Below are 24149 nucleotides of genomic sequence, written 5' to 3'. Positions count from 1 at the left end.
TGAGCCCTCTGCAGCCACCACAGCAGCGACACCCTGGTCCCTGCCGACAGGGTTATCCGCTGTTGCATCTGGAGATGGGACCCGGACCATTTTTCCAACAGGTCCCACTGGAAAGTCCTTGCGTGGAACCTTCCGAATGGAATTGCTTCGTACAAAGCTACCATTTTTCCCAGGACTCGTGTGCATTGATGTACCGACACCTGTCCCGGTTTTAGGAGGTCTCTGACTAGAGATGACAACTCCTCGGCTTTTTCCACTGGAAGAAACTTTTTTCTGGTCTGTGTCCAGAATCATTCCCAGGAACAGAAGACGTGTCGTTGGGACCAGCTGTGACTTTGGAATATTGAGAATCCAGCCGTGCTGTTGCAGCACTTCCCGAGAAAGTGCTACCCCCACTACCAACTGTTCCTTGGACCTCGCCTTTATCAGGAGATCGTCCAAGTACGGGATAATTAAAAACTCCCTTCTTGCGAAGGAGTATCATCATGTCGGCCATTACCTTGGTAAAGACCCTCGGTGCCGTGGATAACCCAAACGGCAGCGTCTGGAACGGATAGTGACAGTCCTGTACCACAAACCTGAGGTACTCCTGGTGAGGAGAGTAAATGGGGACATGCAGGTAAGCATCCTTGATGTCCAGAGAGACCCTGTAATCCCCCTCGTCCAGGATCGCAATAACCGCCCTGAGCGATTCCATCTTGAACTTGAATCTTTTGGTATATGTGTTCAAGGATTTTAAATTTAATATGGGTCTCACCGAACCGTCCGGTTTCGGTACCACAAACATTGTGGAATAGTATCCCTTTCCTTGTTGAAGGAGGGGTACCTTGACAATCACTTGCAGTGAATACAGTTTTTAGATAACCACCACACTGCCTCCCTGGCAGAGGGAGTTGCCGGTAAGGCAGATTTTAGGAAACGGCGGGGGGGGAGACGTCTCGAATTCCAGCCTGTACCCCTGAGATACTGTTTGAAGAACCCCGGGATCCGCCTGTGAGAGAGCCCACTGTGCGCTGACATTTCTGAGAGGGGCCCCCACCGTACCCGGGTCCGCCTGAGCAGTCCCAGCGTCATGCTGTGGACTTACCGGACGCAGGGGAGGACTTCTGCTCTTGGGAACTAGCTGTGTGCTGCAGCTTTTTCCCTCTACCTTTTCCTCTTGGCAGAAAAGATGAGCCTCCAGCCCTCTTGCTTTTCTGGGGCCGAAAGGACTGTACCTGATAATACAGTGCTTTCTTTTGCTGTGGGGTAGCTTGTGGCAACCAGTTTGATTTCCCAGCAGTAGCTGTGGAAACGAGGTCTGAAAGACCATCCCCAAACAGTTCCACCCCCTTATAGGGCAAAACTTCCATGTGCCGTTTTGAATCGGCATCGCTTTTACATAGCGCTTATTTGTGATGCCAGCCGGCAAATATCCCTCTGTGCATCACGCATGTATAAGACAGCGTCTTTTATATGCTCTATTGTCAGCAAAATATTGTCCCTATCCATAGTTCCTACAGGGAATCTGACCACGCAGCTGCCGCACTGCACCTCCATGCCGAGGCAATAGCTGGTCTCAATATAATGCCCGTGTGTGTGTATATAGCTTTAAGGGTAGTTTCCTGCTTTCTATCAGCAGGTTCCTTTAGGGTGGCCGTATCCGGAGACGGTAGTGCCACCTTTTTTAATAAGCGTGTCAGCGCTTTATCTACCCTAGGGGGTATTTCCCAACGTTATACAAACAAAAACAAGTGTTTCCGCACCGGTATGAGACCTAATCCCCATATAACATATTAGCTATAAATCGTGTATATATATATATCGGGGATGTGCTACCTGCTACCTAAGATACCTATATTAATATCAAAAAAGAAAAAGAGAAAGAGGTAGCATTATGGTGCACATGGTCACTTGATTATGACAAATTATTAAGTCATGAATTAAAACGTAACTTTTATTAGGTAATTTGAAATAAACTCCCCACCTATCTAAAAAGCGAAATATTTTAAAAATAAAGAAAATAGTAGGAAATAAGATATTAAAATTTAGCGCTGAGGCACCTAATATAACTCCCCTTATTACTAGAGATGAGCGCCTGAAATTTTTCGGGTTCCGCGGCCGTGTTTTGGGTTCGAACGCGTTTTGGCAAAACCTCACCGAATTATTTTTGTCGGATTCGGGTGTGTTTTGGATTCGGGTGTTTTTTTCCAAAAACACTAAAAAACAGCTTAAATCATAGAATTTGGGGGTCATTTTGATCCCAAAGTATTATTAACCTCAAAAACCATAATTTACACTCATTTTCAGTCTATTCTGAATACCTCACACCTCACAATATTATTTTTAGTCCTAAAATTTGCACCGAGGTCGCTGTGTGAGTAAGATAAGCGACCCTAGTGGCCGACACAAACACCGGGCCCATCTAGGAGTGGCACTGCAGTGTCACGCAGGATGTCCCTTCCAAAAAACCCTCCCCAAACAGCACATGACGCAAAGAAAAAAAGAGGCGCAATGAGGTAGCTGTGTGAGTAAGATTAGCGACCCTAGTGGCCGACACAAACACCGGGCCCATCTAGGAGTGGCACTGCAGTGTCACGCAGGATGGCCCTTCCAAAAAACCCTCCCCAAACAGCACATGACGCAAAGAAAAAAAGAGGCGCAATGAGGTAGCTGACTGTGTGAGTAAGATTAGCGACCCTAGTGGCCGACACAAACACCGGGCCCATCTAGGAGTGGCACTGCAGTGTCACGCAGGATGTCCCTTCCAAAAAACCCTCCCCAAACAGCACATGACGCAAAGAAAAAAAGAGGCGCAATGAGGTAGCTGTGTGAGTAAGATTAGCGACCCTAGTGGCCGACACAAACACCGGGCCCATCTAGGAGTGGCACTGCAGTGTCACGCAGGATGTCCCTTCCAAAAAACCCTCCCCAAACAGCACATGACGCAAAGAAAAAAAGAGGCGCAATGAGGTAGCTGTGTGAGTAAGATTAGCGACCCTAGTGGCCGACACAAACACCGGGCACATCTAGGAGTGGCACTGCAGTGTCACGCAGGATGTCCCTTCCAAAAAACCCTCCCCAAACAGCACATGACGCAAAGAAAAAAAGAGGCGCAATGAGGTAGCTGTGTGAGTAAGATTAGCGACCCTAGTGGCCGACACAAACACCGGGCCCATCTAGGAGTGGCACTGCAGTGTCACGCAGGATGTCCCTTCCAAAAAACCCTCCCCAAACAGCACATGACGCAAAGAAAAAAAGAGGCGCAATGAGGTAGCTGACTGTGTGAGTAAGATTAGCGACCCTAGTGGCCGACACAAACACCGGGCCCATCTAGGAGTGGCACTGCAGTGTCACGCAGGATGTCCCTTCCAAAAAACCCTCCCCAAACAGCACATGACGCAAAGAAAAAAAGAGGCGCAATGAGGTAGCTGTGTGAGTAAGATTAGCGACCCTAGTGGCCGACACAAACACCGGGCCCATCTAGGAGTGGCACTGCAGTGTCACGCAGGATGTCCCTTCCAAAAAACCCTCCCCAAACAGCACATGACGCAAAGAAAAAAAGAGGCGCAATGAGGTAGCTGTGTGAGTAAGATTAGCGACCCTAGTGGCCGACACAAACACCGGGCACATCTAGGAGTGGCACTGCAGTGTCACGCAGGATGTCCCTTCCAAAAAACCCTCCCCAAACAGCACATGACGCAAAGAAAAAAAGAGGCGCAATGAGGTAGCTGTGTGAGTAAGATTAGCGACCCTAGTGGCCGACACAAACACCGGGCCCATCTAGGAGTGGCACTGCAGTGTCACGCAGGATGTCCCTTCCAAAAAACCCTCCCCAAACAGCACATGACGCAAAGAAAAAAAGAGGCGCAATGAGGTAGCTGACTGTGTGAGTAAGATTAGCGACCCTAGTGGCCGACACAAACACCGGGCCCATCTAGGAGTGGCACTGCAGTGTCACGCAGGATGTCCCTTCCAAAAAACCCTCCCCAATCAGCACATGATGCAAAGAAAAAGAAAAGAAAAAAGAGGTGCAAGATGGAATTGTCCTTGGGCCCTCCCACCCACCCTTATGTTGTATAAACAAAACAGGACATGCACACTTTAACCAACCCATCATTTCAGTGACAGGGTCTGCCACACGACTGTGACTGATATGACGGGTTGGTTTGGACCCCCCCCAAAAAAGAAGCTATTAATCTCTCCTTGCACAAACTGGCTCTACAGAGGCAAGATGTCCACCTCATCTTCACCCTCCGATATATCACCGTGTACATCCCCCTCCTCACAGATTATCAATTCGTCCCCACTGGAATCCACCATCTCAGCTCCCTGTGTACTTTGTGGAGGCAATTGCTGCTGGTCAATGTCTCCGCGGAGGAATTGATTATAATTCATTTTAATGAACATCATCTTCTCCACATTTTCTGGATGTAACCTCGTACGCCGATTGCTGACAAGGTGAGCGGCGGCACTAAACACTCTTTCGGAGTACACACTTGTGGGAGGGCAACTTAGGTAGAATAAAGCCAGTTTGTGCAAGGGCCTCCAAATTGCCTCTTTTTCCTGCCAGTATAAGTACGGACTGTGTGACGTGCCTACTTGGATGCGGTCACTCATATAATCCTCCACCATTCTATCAATGTTGAGAGAATCATATGCAGTGACAGTAGACGACATGTCCGTAATCGTTGTCAGGTCCTTCAGTCCGGACCAGATGTCAGCATCAGCAGTCGCTCCAGACTGCCCTGCATCACCGCCAGCGGGTGGGCTCGGAATTCTGAGCCTTTTCCTCGCACCCCCAGTTGCGGGAGAATGTGAAGGAGGAGATGTTGACAGGTCGCGTTCCGCTTGACTTGACAATTTTGTCACCAGCAGGTCTTTCAACCCCAGCAGACCTGTGTCTGCCGGAAAGAGAGATCCAAGGTAGGCTTTAAATCTAGGATCGAGCACGGTGGCCAAAATGTAGTGCTCTGATTTCAACAGATTGACCACCCGTGAATCCTTGTTAAGCGAATTAAGGGCTGCACCCACAAGTCCCACATGCCTAGCGGAATCGCTCCCTTTTAGCTCCTTCTTCAATGCCTCCAGCTTCTTCTGCAAAAGCCTGATGAGGGGAATGACCTGACTCAGGCTGGCAGTGTCTGAACTGACTTCACGTGTGGCAAGTTCAAAGGGCATCAGAACCTTGCACAACGTTGAAATCATTCTCCACTGCACTTGAGACAGGTGCATTCCATCTCCTATATCGTGCTCAATTGTATAGGCTTGAATGGCCTTTTGCTGCTCCTCCAACCTCTGAAGCATATAGAGGGTTGAATTCCACCTCGTTACCACTTCTTGCTTCAGATGATGGCAGGGCAGGTTCAGTAGTTTTTGGTGGTGCTCCAGTCTTCTGTACGTGGTGCCTGTACGCCGAAAGTGTCCCGCAATTTTTCTGGCCACCGACAGCATCTCTTGCACGCCCCTGTCGTTTTTTAAAAAATTCTGCACCACCAAATTCAAGGTATGTGCAAAACATGGGACGTGCTGGAATTTGCCCATATTTAATGCACACACAATATTGCTGGCGTTGTCCGATGCCACAAATCCACAGGAGAGTCCAATTGGGGTAAGCCATTCCGCGATGATCTTCCTCAGTTGCCGTAAGAGGTTTTCAGCTGTGTGCGTATTCTGGAAAGCGGTGATACAAAGCGTAGCCTGCCTAGGAAAGAGTTGGCGTTTGCGAGATGCTGCTACTGGTGCCGCCGCTGCTGTTCTTGCGGCGGGAGTCCATACATCTACCCAGTGGGCTGTCACAGTCATATAGTCCTGACCCTGCCCTGCTCCACTTGTCCACATGTCCGTGGTTAAGTGGACATTGGGTACAACTGCATTTTTTAGGAGACTGGTGAGTCTTTTTCTGACGTCCGTGTACATTCTCGGTATCGCCTGCCTAGAGAAGTGGAACCTAGATGGTATTTGGTAACGGGGGCACACTGCCTCAATAAATTGTCTAGTTCCCTGTGAACTAACGGCGGATACCGGACGCACGTCTAACACCAACATAGTTGTCAAGGACTCAGTTATCCGCTTTGCAGTAGGATGACTGCTGTGATATTTCATCTTCCTCGCAAAGGACTGTTGAACAGTCAATTGCTTACTGGAAGTAGTACAAGTGGGCTTACGACTTCCCCTCTGGGATGACCATCGACTCCCAGCGGCAACAACAGCAGCGCCAGCAGCAGTAGGCGTTACACGCAAGGATGCATCGGAGGAATCCCAGGCAGGAGAGGACTCGTCAGACTTGCCAGTGACATGGCCTGCAGGACTATTGGCATTCCTGGGGAAGGAGGAAATTGACACTGAGGGAGTTGGTGGGGTGGTTTGCGTGAGCTTGGTTACAAGAGGAAGGGATTTACTGGTCAGTGGACTGCTTCCGCTGTCACCCAAAGTTTTTGAACTTGTCACTGACTTATTATGAATGCGCTGCAGGTGACGTATAAGGGAGGATGTTCCGAGGTGGTTAACGTCCTTACCCCTACTTATTACAGCTTGACAAAGGGAACACACGGCTTGACACCTGTTGTCCGCATTTCTGGTGAAATACCTCCACACCGAAGAGCTGATTTTTTTGGTATTTTCACCTTGCATGTCAACGGCCATATTCCTCCCACGGACAACAGGTGTCTCCCCGGGTGCCTGACTTAAACAAACCACCTCACCATCAGAATCCTCCTGGTCAATTTCCTCCCCAGCGCCAGCAACACCCATATCCTGCTCATCCTGGTGTACTTCAACACTGACATCTTCAATCTGACTATCAGGAACTGGACTGCGGGTGCTCCTTCCAGCACTTGCAGGGGGCGTGCAAATGGTGGAAGGCGCATGCTCTTCACGTCCAGTGTTGGGAAGGTCAGGCATCGCAACCGACACAATTGGACTCTCCTTGTGGATTTGGGATTTCAAAGAACGCACAGTTCTTTGCGGTGCTTTTGCCAGCTTGAGTCTTTTCAGGTTTCTAGCGAGAGGCTGAGTGCTTCCATCCTCATGTGAAGCTGAACCACTAGCCATGAACATAGGCCAGGGCCTCAGCCGTTCCTTGCCACTCCGTGTGGTAAATGGCATATTGGCAAGTTTACGCTTCTCCTCCGACAATTTTATTTTAGGTTTTGGAGTCCTTTTTTTACTGATATTTGGTGTTTTGGTTTTGACATGCTCTGTACTATGCCATTGGGCATCGGCCTTGGCAGACGACGTTGCTGGCATTTCATCGTCTCGGCCATGACTAGTGGCAGCAGCTTCAGCACGAGGTGGAAGTGGATCTTGATCTTTCCCTAATTTTGGAACCTCAACATTTTTGTTCTCCATATTTTAATAGGCACAACTAAAAGGCACCTCAGGTAAACAATGGAGATGGATGGATTGGATACTAGTATACAATTATGGACGGGCTGCCGAGTGCCGACACAGAGGTAGCCACAGCCGTGAACTACCGCACTGTACTGTGTCTGCTGCTAATATATAGACTGGTTGATAAAGAGATAGTATACTCGTAACTAGTATGTATGTATAAAGAAAGAAAAAAAAACCACGGTTAGGTGGTATATACAATTATGGACGGGCTGCCGAGTGCCGACACAGAGGTAGCCACAGCCGTGAACTACCGCACTGTACTGTGTCTGCTGCTAATATATAGACTGGTTGATAAAGAGATAGTATACTCGTAACTAGTATGTATGTATAAAGAAAGAAAAAAAAACCACGGTTAGGTCACTGGTATATACAATTATGGACGGGCTGCCGAGTGCCGACACAGAGGTAGCCACAGCCGTGAACTACCGCACTGTACTGTGTCTGCTGCTAATATATAGACTGGTTGATAAAGAGATAGTATACTCGTAACTAGTATGTATGTATAAAGAAAGAAAAAAAAACCACGGTTAGGTCACTGGTATATACAATTATGGACGGGCTGCCGAGTGCCGACACAGAGGTAGCCACAGCCGTGAACTACCGCACTGTACTGTGTCTGCTGCTAATATATAGACTGGTTGATAAAGAGATAGTATACTCGTAACTAGTATGTATGTATAAAGAAAGAAAAAAAAAACCACGGTTAGGTGGTATATACAATTATGGACGGGCTGCCGAGTGCCGACACAGAGGTAGCCACAGCCGTGAACTACCGCACTGTACTGTGTCTGCTGCTAATATATAGACTGGTTGATAAAGAGATAGTATACTCGTAACTAGTATGTATGTATAAAGAAAGAAAAAAAAACCACGGTTAGGTCACTGGTATATACAATTATGGACGGGCTGCCGAGTGCCGACACAGAGGTAGCCACAGCCGTGAACTACCGCACTGTACTGTGTCTGCTGCTAATATAGACTGGTTGATAAAGAGATAGTATACTACTAATATTATATACTGGTGGTCAGGTCACTGGTCACTAGTCACACTGGCAGTGGCACTCCTGCAGCAAAAGTGTGCACTGTTTAATTTTAATATAATATTATGTACTCCTGGCTCCTGCTATAACCTATAACTGGCACTGCAGTAGTGCTCCCCAGTCTCCCCCACAATTATAAGCTGTGTGAGCTGAGCAGTCAGACAGATATATAATATATATAGATGATGCAGCACACTGGCCTGAGCCTGAGCAGTGCACACAGATAAGGTATGTGACTGACTGAGTCACTGTGTGTATCGCTTTTTTCAGGCAGAGAACGGATATATTAAATAAACTGCACTGTGTGTCTGGTGGTCACTCACTATATAATATATTATGTACTCCTGGCTCCTGCTATAACCTATAACTGGCACTGCAGTAGTGCTCCCCAGTCTCCCCCACAATTATAAGCTGTGTGAGCTGAGCAGTCAGACAGATATATAATATATATAGATGATGCAGCACACTGGCCTGAGCCTGAGCAGTGCACACAGATATGGTATGTGACTGAGTCACTGTGTGCTGTGTATCGCTTTTTTCAGGCAGAGAACGGATTATAAATAAAAGTGGTGGTCACTGGTCACTATCAGCAAAACTCTGCACTGTACACTACTGAGTACTCCTAATGCTCCCCAAAATTAGTAAATCAAGTGTCTAAACGGAGAGGACGCCAGCCACGTCCTCTCCCTATCAATCTCAATGCACGTGTGAAAATGGCGGCGACGCGCGGCTCCTTATATAGAATCCGAGTCTCGCGATAGAATCCGAGCCTCGCGAGGATCCGACAGCGTCATGATGACGTTCGGGCGCGCTCGGGTTAACCGAGCAAGGCGGGAAGATCCGAGTCGCTCGGACCCGTGAAAAAAAACATGAAGTTCTGGCGGGTTCGGATTCAGAGAAACCGAACCCGCTCATCTCTACTTATTACTCAATAAGCGATCCAAATATCGATGGCAATATTGTGTCGTGATGTGTAAATTGTCCCCACTGTATATATTGTGCAATTGTCACCAGTAAGGGCAACAGCGAGGAGCACTCCTCATATATTGAGTCTGTGTTAACCTTAGATTTGGAAGTGATTCAGAAAATAGGGATGGATAATCTTGTATTGAAAAATCCTAGACTAGTGAAATAGGATACTATGTCTCCCTCCAACACTGTTACAAAAGGACTGTGTATTGTAACGAACCAAACTATCCCCTGTCAGGGAATAGTAAGCCAGGTCCTCGTGACAATTGTAGCGAGTAAGCTATGTGCTCTATGTATCTTTACGCTGCTGTGATATAAAACGTCATCTGCAGTTATACTTATTCACAGTATTGGAGTAACTGTGTTTATTATGCGTCCAGCAGGGTGAATCAATATGAAATTCTGGTGGTTAAGTTTACAAACAGGGGCTCAGTGATAATGTGAGAATAGGATAATGTTACTTTCTCTTTATACAATTAAAGTCTGTATCCTGCCTATCACACTAAGCTGTTGATACAAGTCATCTGTGTATTATACAGGGCGATGTGACCATTATCTGCGTATTATACAGGGCGATGTGACCATTATCTGCGTATTATACAGGGCGATGTGACCATTATCTGCGTATTATACAGGGCGATGTGACCATTATCTGCGTATTATACAGGGCAATGTGACCATTATCTGCGTATTATACAGGGCAATGTGACCATTATCTGCGTATTATACAGGGCAATGTGACCATTATCTGCGTATTATACAGGGCAATGTGACCATTATCTGCGTATTATACAGGGCAATGTGACCATTATCTGCGTATTATACAGGGCAATGTGACCATTAGCTGTGTATTATGTTATCTGCGTATTATACAGGGCGGGCCGACCATTATCCTATTACGTTATCTGTGTATTATACAGGGTGGTGTCACCATTATCTGTGTATTATATGGGATGATGTGTTCATTATCATTGTATCATGACATCTGTGTATTATACATGGCGGCGTGATCCCGGAGGTCAGAATACCGATGCCGAGAATAGTGATAGCTGCGCTATTTCCACTCGGTGTCCACGACCCCTATAGATTGGGAATAGAACCTGTGGCGAGCAGGGGGGGGCAGATGTAACATGTGCAGAGAGAGTTAGATTTGGGTGGGGTGAGTTCAATCTGCAATCTAAATTGCAGTGTAAAAATAAAGCAGCCAGTATTTACCCTGCACAGAAACAAAATAACCCACCCAAATCTAGCTCTCTCTGCAAATGTTATATCTGCCTCCCCTGCAGTGCACATGGTTTTGCTCAACTGCTAAAAAATTTCCTGCTGCAATCAACTTGGAATTACCCCCAATATGCAGATAATGGTCACACCGTCCTGTATAATACACAGATAATGATCACACCACCCTGTATAATATGCAGATAATGGTCACACCGCCCTGTATAATATGCAGATAATGGTCGAATTGCCCTGTATAATACACAGATAATGGTCGAATTGCCCTGTATAATACACAGCTAATGGTCACCCCGCCCTGTATAATACACAGCTAATGGTCACCCCGCCCTGTATAATACACAGCTAATGGTCACCCCGCCCTGTATAATACACAGCTAATGGTCACCCCGCCCTGTATAATACACAGGTAATGGTCACCCCGCCCTGTATAATACACAGGTAATGGTCACCCCGCCCTATATAATACACAGATAATGGTCACGCCACCCTGTATAATACACAGGTAATGGTCACGCCACCCTGTATAATACACAGATAATGATCACACCACCCTGTATAATACACAGGTAATGGTCACACCGCCCTGTATAATACACAGATAATGGTCACACCGCCCTGTATAATATGCAGATAATGGTCACCCTGCCCTGTATAATATGCAGATAATGGTCACACCGCCCTGTATAATATGCAGATAATGGTCACACCGCCCTGTATAATACACAGCTAATGGTCACCCCGCCCTGTATAATACACAGGTAATGGTCACACCACCCTGTATAACATACAGATAATAGGATTTTGGTACCTACTGGTAAATCCTTTTCTCTTAGTCCGTAGAGGATGCTGGGGACTCCAAAAGGACCATGGGGTATTGACGGATCCGCAGGAGCCTGGGCACACTATACTTAAACTGGGTGTGAACTGGCTCCTCCCTCTATGCCCCTCCTCCAGACCTCAGTTAGAAAACTGTGCCCAGGAGAGATGGACATTTCGAGGAAAGAATTTATTGTTATAAACACGGTGAGTGTCATACCAGCTCACACCGTAGAACGTGGCATTCAGTAGAATACCAGCCAACGGCATGAACAAAACACAGCCACATGCTGAGAGAATATGTAACACAAACCGTGTGTCCACATAAGCAAAAATAAGACCCCGCATGCCATGGCATGAACAACGGTATCAACCGCCTGACAGAGAAGACACACCACCAGGGTGTAACCAAAGTAATACTGCAGACACAGTACGCACAGGGACGGGCGCCCAGCATCCTCTACGGACTAAAAGAAAAGGATTTACCGGTAGGTACCAAAATCCTATTTTCTCATACGTCCTAGAGGATGCTGGGGACTCCAAAAGGACACCTTAATTAGGTAGTGAGGTGCTACTCTGCTTGAGACTTAGTAAAGTGTACAGAGGGAAAAGGTAGCAGGTGCACTATCTCACACTAGCTCAACCTGTAGTAACCAGAGGCACTTAGCATATTCCTGGCCAGGGCTATGAGCTTACCCACCGCATCAAGGTAGCCTCTCATTGGGTAAGTCCCTAACACTAACTATAGGGGTTCAGGTCCGGGGGGCAGGACACCCCAGAGCCACCCAGCCAGACAACCCCAGGGCATCGCAGGAGTGACCCTAATTTACCACCCTGCCCCACCCACCCCTCTGATTTTAAATAGTCCAACACTCTAGCCTTTACATTTGGAATGAGCACACTGAGGTAAGACTCCTACATTTTGTTTAATATGACAGTCCATAATGGGGGGAATTCTCTGGGGTGCGGGGCTCCCTGTGCCTGCCGTGGCTGGGTGTCCCTGGGGCATCGCAATTTAACACTATTTCATCACTCCATGTCCCTTATCGTTTGTTTTATATATATATGTAACACCTTCACATAATTTTCTTTTACTCCTCACATTATTCACACATGCAGCAACAGCTGCTCCTACCTCTTTAACCTTATATTTTTATCACTCCTGCGATGCCCTGGGGTTGTCTGGCTGGGTGGCTCTGGGGTGTCCTGCCCCCCGGACCTGAACCCCTATAGTTAGTGTTAGGGACTTACCCAATGAGAGGCTACCTTGATGCGGTGGGTAAGCTCATAGCCCTGGCCAGGAATATGCTAAGTGCCTCTGGTTACTACAGGTTGAGCTAGTATGAGATAGTGCACCTGCTACCTTTTCCCTCTGTACACTTTACTAAGTCTCAAGCAGAGTAGCACCTCACTACCTAATTAAGGTGTACAAATTAGGGCCCTTTTCCCTTTGACTCCAAAAGGACCATGGGGTTTATACCAAAGCTCCAAAACGGGCGGGAGAGTGCAGACGACTCTGCAGCACCGACTGAGCAAACAAAAGGTCCCCAAAAATCAGGTATCAAACTTGTAGAGCATAGCCAAGCGTTTGATCCTGATCAAGAATCCGCTCGGCACAGTTGAGCCGCCGAGACTCCTCGGGCATCCGCCCAAGAAAAGCCCATCTTCCCAAAAGAATGGATCTCCACCGACTTCGGTGACGTCAATCCAGCCGTAGAACGAACATGCCAAACCGTATCACAGATTCAGCGTGTAACAGACTGCATAACGCAGTCTCCCAAACCATGCTGGGAACATACCAGACGAACATAGCCTCTGTTTCTCCAAACTGAGCCCAAATTGGCAACCTACATACTCAAAACCCTGGCTAGATCGAGGGAATTTGAATCAGCTAATGCCTAAGTAACCACCGGTATCAAACTAGGCCGATTTCTGCGAAACCCAGAAACCACTCTTGGTAGAACCACCAACCTAGTACTCAATTCCTCTCTATCCACCTGAAAGATCAAACAAGGCTCTTGTGAGACAAAACCACCACGTCCGACACCCGCCTTGCGGACGTCAAAGCCAATAGCATGACCACTTTCCAAGAGAGAAATTTTGTAAAGAAACTTATTAGGCTTCCATCCACACCGGCTTGTAAAGTATGGATAAGCACGACCTAGCTGAAAATCTTCCATAGGAGCCTTCCTGGATACACACCGAGACACATAAGTACTCCAACTACGGTGGAACGCTTTGCCGTTAGTCCTTTCCCAGCCTGCAGAATTGAGGAAACGACTTCACTGGGAACACCCGTTCAGCTTAGGATATGGCAATCTACCGCTCCGCCGTCAGACGCAGCCTCGGTAAGTCATGATACACGCCCACGCCCTGATCTTGTTGTAACATTACCTCACTTAGAGGAAGAGGCTAGTAAACTTCTATGAGTAAACCATGAAAAACTGGATAGCCAACCCTCGCCGGCTAGACCGGATTCAAGAGGATCACCAGAACCTTTGATCATCTTATGCTTACCACCGCCAGAAAAGTGTAAACGGAGAGGCCACATAGACAGACTAAAAACACCCACGGTGTCACGAGGATGTCCACTGCTATATCTTGAGTGTCCCTTGACCTGGAACAATCTCCCTGAGGCCTCTCGTTGAGGCGAGACGCCAACCTGTCCAATTACGACACTCCTCAAAGACTTGTCACGTCTGGAAAAGCATCTCGATGATGACTGAATTTTTCCCGGCTGGATATCGCGTCAGCAGAGGAAATCTATTTCTCCATTGTTTACCTCCAGAACGAAGACTGCTAATATAGCGTTTACCAGACTTCCCACTGAACTGCAAACTGTGCATCTTCTGCCATTGCCACTTTGCTCCTTGTTTCGTCCTAGCGGCTCACTTACGCCCCTGCTGACAAGTCGTCTGGCAGAACTAACACGGGCAGAACACAAAGAACACGTTCGTCGAAAATAGCTCTTAATTCAAGAAAGCTTATAGCAGACAAGTTTCCCAACTTGACCTTATCCTCTGGAAATACGTCCCTTGCAAAGGACTGCTCCCCAGCTTCGGAGATCTGTATGCACGGACACCAGAATCTAAACCTGGATCCCGAACCTCCATTCCTCTAGAAGGAGAGAACCGAGTAGACATCACAGGAGCGATGTCCTGGCCGTTAGGATTATATTCCGGTGCATACGCAGGTGAGACCCGGACCCCATTTCCAACTGGTCCCTTGAAAACCACTCTGGTAATAGACCTGCTCACCGAAAAAGGCCTCTTAGGCCGCACCCATCTGTTTTACTAACGGAACATATTGATGAGGTGTCACAGCAAAGCCGATCCAACTCTAGATCCTCAGACCTCTTTCCACAGGAAAAACGCCGAACCTTAACCGGTCAGTATCTACTCTGAAACCCACTTTCGACCTCTGCGTCGTTGGGAACAGCCAATCCCTATGTCGAAGAACAGTCAGAGAGAAACAACGATTTGCACCTTTATACAGGGACAACCAGACAATGTCCTGAACCTGACGCACCTCTGTATGGCGTCGCGTACTACCTTCCCTTTCCAGAGGGGAATGGCAAAAAACAGTAAGGGGAAACAACCGTAACTCAGAATGTCCCCGCTTTGGATTCTATCAATAAGTCACAGGTCCTAGTCTAATCCTGGACTAACTGAAAATTAGTAGACAAGTGGTCACCAGAGTCGGGACCAGCCAGATAGACTCAGCGACAAGTGGTGGATGAAGTGGAAACAGAAACGACATCCACTTCTGCGAACCTTACAAGGCTGCAGAACACTTACCTTTTCACCTTCCCCTGTCTGCACAGAAAAGGAAACCAGAACGGTATCGAAACGGATAAAACGACTGCATCCCACAAAAGAATGCGTCACCAACCGTTGCGAAGGAGGCTTACTCACGAAGTTAGACTTACCAGTGGTATCCGCCGAGATCGACTGAACAGAGGGCACACCCAACAGGTGTATACCTCCCTCCAGTATCACTCGGAGACATTCTCAGCATTTTTCCGGTCACACCTCCTGCCGCCACGTGGTAGCCTGCTGTAATGTTATAAGGTAGAATCAACATCGGCAAGCTTACCCACTGTGGATAGGGTAATTCTATCGGATGCCTACCCGAATACAACCCTCCCTCATGTGCATACAGTGCAAATAAGGTCAAAGTATAGAAATAAAGTTTCACTTAGCTGCCTGTGTATGATCCTTCTCAACCGGGATCTGTGTCGACCAGGAGTTGATTGTCATAAAGTTCTCTCCGCGTCAGGAGGAGAATAATATTCGGACTCCTTGAGAGGGTCGAAAACCAACTCGTCACGGCCAATCTAGAGCTTAACCAACAGAGCAACCAGCACATGATAAGAATACCATTATTTCAGCATTCATTGATATACATCCTGTAATACACAATAAAACACATATATCCCAACCCTGCATTTATAAACCTATATCTACATATATAAACATATAGATATAACCTATATGCAAGTGGATTGTCCCGACCTGTTAGGTCCCTAGTGACAGTAATGTGTTGTGAATGTGTATGATCATGTACTGACACGCCCCCGATGTGGATCTACCAGGAACGCTATGGTCGACAGAAACTTAGTAAATGTCGACAGCAAGGAATAATAAGCGGGCAAAAAAATAATAACAATCTTGGAACCCCGAGGGGTCTGAGGGACGCATACAAATACAATTTTGATAACACTCTCCCCACATATACATATATATACAGGTACAAGGCAATAACCGCCTGATAATTTTTTTACCCAGGAAATACAGTTGATGCCGACAGGGCATCCACAAACAACTGTGTTTTCCCTAACGTGTTTACTGTTTTAAGCACACAAACACTAATCTGCTAATACTTAATTTTCCGAATCAAGTATCGCCAAGCGCCAGCGAAGCCGACAGTTATCCCCACAGCAGCTCATGACAAAGCCCTCACACCTGCCGACATATGCTATAGGACACCCTTATAGCATTAAAACCACTGTGCCCCCCCTCCATCTTACTATACAGCAAGTCCTGGCGGGGATCTTGAGGAAAATGGCGCTGACTCCTCTGTGAGGGCTAAGCTCCGCCCCTTCCCGGCACGCTCCAGCCCCTTCTCATAAATATACTATCTGGACCCGTATATAGTGTAGATACACTATATACTATCAAAAAACTGCCATTCAGGGCGCCCCCCCTGCGCCCTGCACCCAAGTAAAACGTTGGTGTGTGGGAGCACCGGCGCGGCGCGCGACCGCGTTATGACTGGCGGTATCACGCGCGGCACCGGGAGCTTACGTCAACATATTATATACGCTGCCCAGGGCGCCCCCCCCCTGCACCCACGGAAGCCAGCGGCGGGTGAGAAAAGGCGCTGGCGGCGGTCCGGGACACGGAGCCCCGGCAGCGCCAACCCAACACATTTGTTCGCAACAAAAGAAAGTGTAATGTGCTGCTCAGGGCGCTTCCCCCCCAGCGCCCTGCACCCGTGGAGGGCAGCAGCGGGGGAGAAAAGGCGCGCAGTGCGCTAACACGTGCTGGCGGGGGTCCGGGACACAGAGCCCCGGCAGCGCCCTCACAAAACACTTTTGCCCACAAAAATAAAATTTTGTAATTTGCTGCTCAGGGCGCTCCCCCCCCCCCCCCCAGCGCCCTGCACCCGTGGACGCCGGCGGCGGGGGGTCAATGGCGCATAGTACGCTCTACCATGCTGGCGGGGGAATGAGACACGGTGCCCCGGCACCGAACACACTTTCAAAGCCAGTCTAAGGAAAACAACAGTAACCTGCCGCCCAGGGCGCTCCCCCCCCAGCGCCCTGCACCCTGTGAGTGCCGTTGTGTGGGAGCATGGAGTGCAGCACGACCGCTGTACCTCCGTTACTGAAGTCTTCTGCCGTCACTGAAGTCTTCGGTTCTTCTCATACTCACCCGGCTTCTGTCTTCTGGCCTCTGTGAGGGGGTTGACGGCATGGCTCCGGGAACAAGCAGCTAGGCGCACCAAGTGATCGAACCCTCTGGAGCTAATGGTGTCCAGTGGCCGAGAAGCAGAGCCCTTGAACTAAGAAGACGTAGGTCCTGCTTCTCCCCCCTCACTCCCACGCTGCAGGGAGCCTGTAGCCAGCAGGTCTCCCTGAAAATAACAAACCTAACAAAGTCTTTTAGAGAAACTCAGGAGAGCTCCCCTAGTGTGTGACCCATCACTCCTGGGCACAAAGTCTAACTGAGGCCTGGAGGAGGGGCATAGAGGGAGGAGCCAGTTCACACCCAGTTTAAGTCTTTATAGTGTGCCCAGGCTCCCGCGGATCCGTCTATACCCCATGGTCCTTTGAGTCCCCAGCATCCTCTAGGACGTATGAGAAAATGGTTACCCCACCCTGTATAGTACGCAGATAATGGTCACTCCGCCCTGAATAATACACAGATAACGTAATACACAGAATGTTCACACCGCTCTGTATAATACACATATAATGACCACACCGCTCTGTATAATACACATATAATGACCACACCGCTCTGTATAATACACATATAATGACCACACGGCCCTGTGTAATCTCCTATATAATAGCCCAGATCTGTCACACTGACTGTGTGGATAACGCTGGATAATGCTGGGCGTGGCTAGGAGCTCTCATTGGGTTAGCAGCAGGTCTATCACACCCAGTCCACAGCTGATTGGGCGAGAAACCCCCTCCCACACAGGTTACATCCAATGGGAGGCTCTGCCCTTTGGCTGCTGTGTGTTCCCAGAGCAGGATTAACAATGGGGCTGATGGAGCTGCAGCTCCAGGTCCACACCCCAAAATAGACCCACTGCATCTGCAGCAACATACCCTCCAACACTTTACACATAAAAATCGCTACAAATTCAAAAAGGGGCGGGGCCACGGGTACAGTGGCGTGGCCACGCCCCTTTCACAGTACTTTCAATGGAAGTTTGGAGAGCCAAAAATCGGTAGACACCATAAAAAAAAGGTACTGTACCTGCCAAAAAGGTACAGCTGGAGGGTATGCCACTGCATCTGCAGCAAGTCTCTGCGCTGTAGTTAGGGGGAAAAAAATAAGATTTTACTTACCGATAAATCTATTTCTCATAGTCCGTAGTGGATGCTGGGGACTCCGTCAGGACCATGGGGAATAGCGGCTCCGCAGGAGACAGGGCACAAAAGCAAGCTTTTAGGATCACATGGTGTGTACTGGCTCCTCCCCCTATGACCCTCCTCCAAGCCTCAGTTAGGTACTGTGCCCGGACGAGCGTACACAATAAGGAAGGATCTTGAATCCTGGGTAAGACTCATACCAGCCACACCAATCACACCGTACAACTTGTGATTTGAACCCAGTTAACAGTATGATAACAATGAAGTAGCCTCTAAAAAAGATGGCTCACAACAATAATAACCCGATTTTTTTGTAACAATAACTATGTACAAGTAATGCAGACAATCCGCACTTGGGATGGGCGCCCAGCATCCACTACGGACTATGAGAAATAGATTTATCGGTAAGTAAAATCTTATTTTCTCTAACGTCCTAGTGGATGCTGGGGACTCCGTCAGGACCATGGGGATTATACCAAAGCTCCCAAACGGGCGGGAGAGTGCGGATGACTCTGCAGCACCGAATGAGAGAACTCCAGGTCCTCCTCAGCCAGGGTATCAAATTTGTAGAATTTAGCAAACGTGTTTGCCCCTGACCAAGTAGCTGCTCGGCAAAGTTGTAAAGCCGAGACCCCTCGGGCAGCCGCCCAAGATGAGCCCACCTTCCTTGTGGAATGGGCATTTACAGATTTTGGCTGTGGCAGGCCTGCCACAGAATGTGCAAGCTGAATTGTACTACAAATCCAACGAGCAATAGTCTGCTTAGAAGCAGGAGCACCCAGCTTTTTGGGTGCCTACAATATAAACAGCAAGTCAGACTTTCTGACTCCAGCCGTCCTGGAATTATATATATATATATATTTTCAGGGCCCTGACAACGTCTAGCAACTTGGAGTCCTCCAAGTCCCTAGTAGCCGCAGGCACCACAATAGGTTGTTTCAGGTGAAACGCTGACACCACCTTAGGAAGAAACTGGGGACGAGTCCGCAGTTCTGCCCTGTCCGAATGGAAAATCAAATATGGGCTTTTGTAAGACAAAGCCGCCAATTTTGACAATCGCCTGGCCGAGGCCAGGGCCAACAGCATGGTCACTTTCCATGTGAGATATTTCAAATCCACAGATTTGAGTGGTTCAAACCAATATGATTTGAGGAATCCCAACACTACGTTGAGATCCCACGGTGCCACTGGAGGCACACAAGGGCTGTATATGCAATACTCCCTTGACAAACGTCTGGACTTCAGGAACTGAAGCCAATTCTTTCTGGAAGAAAATCTATAGGGCCGAAACTTGAACCTTAATGGACCCCAATTTGAGGCTCATAGACACTCCTGTTTGCAGGAAGTGCAGAAATCGACCTAGTTGAAATTTTTTCGTGGGGCCCTCCTGGCCTCACCCACGCAACATATTTTTACCACATGTGGTGATAACGTTGTGCGGTCACCTCCTTCCTGGCTTTGACCAGGGTAGGTATGACCTCTTCCGGAATGCCTTTTCCCTTAGGATCCGGCGTTCAAACCGCCATGCCGTCAAACGCAGTCGCGGTAAGTCTTGGAACAGACAAGGTCCCTGCTGGAGCAGGTCCTTTCTTAAAGGCCGATGCCACGGTTCCTCTTGGAACAGACATGGTACTTGCTGAAAGCAAATCCCTTCTTAGCTCCCGAGGCCATTAGTCCTCTGTGAGCATCTCTTGAAGTTCCGGTTACCAAGTCCCTCTTGGCCAATCCGGAGCCACGAGTATAGTTCTTACTCCTCTATGTCTTATAATTCTCAATACCTTGGTTATGAGAAGCAGAGAAGGGAACACATACACCGACTGTTACACCTACGGTGTTACCACGACGTCCACAGCTATCGCCTGAAGGTCTCGTGACCTGGCGCAATACCTGTCCCATTTTTTTGTTCGGGCGGGACGCCATCATGTCCACCTTTGGTCTTTCCCAACGGTTCACAATCATGCGGAAAACTTCCCGATGAAGTTCCCACTCTCCCGGGTGGAGGTCGTGCCTGCTGAGGAAGTCTGCTTCCCAGTCGTCCACTCCCGGAATGAACACTGCCGACAGTGCTATCACATGATTTTCCGCCTAGCGAAAAATCCTTGCAGTTTTGCCACTGCCCTCCTGCTTCTTGTGCCGCCCTTTCTGTTTACGTGGGCGACTGCCGTGATGTTATCCCACTGGATCAATACCGGCTGACCTTGAAGCAGAGGTCTTGCTAAGCTTAGAGCATTATAAATTTGCTCTTAGCTCCAGTATATTTATGTGGAGAGAATTCTCCAGACTTGATCACACTCCTTGTGTGACTGCTCCCCAGCCTCTCAGGCTGGCCTCCGTGGTCACGAGCATCCAATCCTGAATGCCGAATCTGCGGCCCTCTAGAAGATGAGCACTCTAATCACCACAGGAGAGACACCCTTGTCCTTGGATATAGGGTTATCCGCTGATGCATCTGAAGATGCGATCCGGACCATTTGTCCAGCAGATCCCACTGAAGAGTTCTTGCGTGAAATCTGCCAAATGGAAGCGCTTCGTAATAAGCCACCATTTTTACCAGGACTCTTGTGCAATGATGCACTGACACTTTTCCTGGTTTTAGGAGGATCCCGATTAGCTCGGATAACTCCCTGGCTTTCTCCTCTGGGAGAAACACCTTTTCCTGGACTGTGTCCAGAATCATCCCTAGGACCAGCAGACGTGTCGTCGGAACAACTGCGGTTTTGGAATATTTAGAATCCACCCGTGCTGTCGTAGAACTACTTGAGATAGTGCTACTCCGACCTCCAACTGTTCTCTGGATCTTGTTCTTATCAGGAGGTCGTCCATTTTCTTTGAAGACGAATCCTCCTTTCGGTCATTACCTTGGTAAGGACCCGGGGTGCCTTGGACAATCCAACGGCATCGTCTTGAAACTGATAGTGACAGTTCTGTACCACGAACCTGAGGTACCCTTGGTGAGAAAAGGCAAATTTTGGGACATGGAGGTAAGCATCCCTGATGTCCCGGGACACCATATAGTCCCCTTGTTCTTTGCTATCACTGCTCTGAGTGACTCCATCTGGATTTGAACCCTTGTAAGTGTTCAAATTTTTCAGATTTAGAATAGGTCTCACCTAGCCTTCAGTACCACCATATAGTGTGGAGTAATACCCCTTTCCTTGTTGTCGGAGGGGTACATTTATTATCACCTGCTGGGAATACAGCTTGTGAATTGTTTTCAATACTGCCTCCCTGTCGGAGGGAGACATTGGTACAGCAGACTACAGGAACCTGCGAGGGGGGAAACCTCTCGACATTCCAATCTGTACCCCTTGGATACTACTTGTAGGATCCAGGGGTCCTGTACGGTCCCAGCGTCATGCTGAGAACTTGGTAGAAGCGGTGGAGGGCTTCTGTTCCTGGGAATGGGCTGCCTGCTGCAGTCTTCTTCCCTTTCCTCTATCCCTGGGCAGATATGACTCTTATAGGGACGAAAGGACTGAGGCTGAAAAGACGGTGTCTTTTTCTGCAGAGATGTGACTTAGGGTAAAAAACGGTGGATTTTCCAGCAGTTGCCCTGGCCACCAGGTCCCATGGACCGACCCCAAATAACTCCTCCCCTTTATACGGCAATACATCTTTGTGCCGTTTGGAATCTGCATCACCTGACCACTGTCGTGTCCATAAACATCTTCTTGCAGATATGGACATCGCATTTACTCTTGATGCCAGAGTGCAAATATCCCTCTGCGCATCTCGCATATATAGAAATGCATCCTTTAAATGCTCTATAGTCAATAAAATACTGTCCCTGTCAAAGGTATCAATATTTTTAGTCAGGGAATCCGACCAAGCCACCTCAGCTCTGCACATCCAGGCTGAGGCGATCGCTGGTCGCAGTATAACACCAGCATGTGTGTGTATACTTTTTAGGATATTTTTCAGCCTCCTATCAGCTGGCTCCTTAAGTACGGCCCTATCCGTAGATGGTACCGCCACTTGTTCTGATAAGCGTGTGAGCGCCTTATCCACCCTGAGGGGTGTTTCCCACCGCGCCTTAACTTCTGGCGGGAAAGGGTATACCGCCAATAATTTTCTATCGGGGGAAACCCACGCATCATCACACACTTCATTTAATTTATCTGATTCAGGAAAAACTACAGGTAGTTTTTTCACCTCACACATAATACCCTTTTTTGTGGTACTTGGAGTATCAGAAATATGTAACACCTCCTTCATTGCCCTTAACGTGTGGCCCTAAAAGAAAATACGTTTGTTTCTTCACCGTCGACACTGAAATCAGTGTCCGTGTCTGGGTCTGTGTCGACCGACTGAGGTAAATGGGCATTTTACAGCCCCTGACGGTGTTTGAGACGCCTGGACAGATACTAATTTGTTCGCCGGCCCTCTCATGTCGTCAACCGGCTTGCAGCGTGTTGACATTGTCACGTAATTTCCATAAATAAGCCATCCATTCCGGTGTCGACTCCCTAGAGAGTGACATCACCATTACAGGCAATTTGCTCCGCCTCCTCCCCAATATTTTCCTCATACATGTCGACACACACGTACCGACATACAGCACACACATAGGGAATGCTCTGATAGAGGACAGGACCCACTAGCCCTTTGGGGAGACAGAGGGAGAGTTTGCCAGCACACACCAAAACGCTATAATTATCCAGGGACAACCTTTATATAAGTGTTCCTCCCTTATAGCATTTTAATATATATACACATATCGCCAAATCAGTGCCCCCCCTCTCTGTTTTAACCCTGTTTCTGTAGTGCAGTGCAGGGGAGAGCATGGGAGCCTTCCCACCAGCCTTTCTGTGAGGGAAAATGGCGCTGTGTGCTGAGGAGAATAGGCCCCGCCCCCTTTTCGGCGGGCTTCTTCTCCGGAGTTTTAGATATCTGGCAGGGGTTAAATACATCCATATAGCCTCAAGGGCTATATGTGATGTATTTTTCGCCATACAGGTATTATACATTGCTGCCCAGGGCGCCCCCCCCAGCGCCCTGCACCCTCCGTGACCGCTGTGTGAAGTGTGCTGACAACAATGGCGCACAGCTGCAGTGCTGTGCGCTACCTGATGAAGACTGAGAGTCTTCTGCCGCCTGGTTCCGGACCTCTTCATCTTCAGCGTCTGCAAGGGGGGTCGGCGGCGCGGCTCCGGGACGAACCCCAGGGCGAGCCCTGTGTTCCGACTCCCTCTGGAGCTATGTCCAGTAGCCTAAGAATCCAATCCATCCTGCACGCAGGTGAGTTGAAAATCTCTCCCCTAAGTCCCTCGATGCAGTGAGCCTGTTGCCAGCAGGACTCACTGAAAATAAAGAACCTAAAAACTTTTTCTAAGTAACCCTTTAAGAGAGCCACCTAGATTGCACCCTTCTCGGCCGGGCACAAAAACCTAACTGAGGCTTGGAGGAGGGTCATAGGGGGAGGAGCCAGTACACACCATGTGATCCTAAAAGCTTGCTTTTGTGCCCTGTCTCCTGCGGAGCCGCTATTCCCCATGGTCCTGACGGAGTCCCCAGCATCCACTAGGACGTTAGAGAAAAATCCTTTACGGCAGCGTCCTATGTCCTGCTGCCAGTCCGCCTGCCCCCTCCGGCATCAACAA

This window comes from Pseudophryne corroboree, chromosome 6 (assembly GCF_028390025.1).
Source record: "Pseudophryne corroboree isolate aPseCor3 chromosome 6, aPseCor3.hap2, whole genome shotgun sequence".
In the NCBI taxonomy this organism is placed as follows: Eukaryota; Metazoa; Chordata; class Amphibia; order Anura; family Myobatrachidae; genus Pseudophryne; species Pseudophryne corroboree.
The sequence above is the reverse complement of the archived record's forward strand: the minus strand, read 5'-3'. Positions refer to the sequence as shown.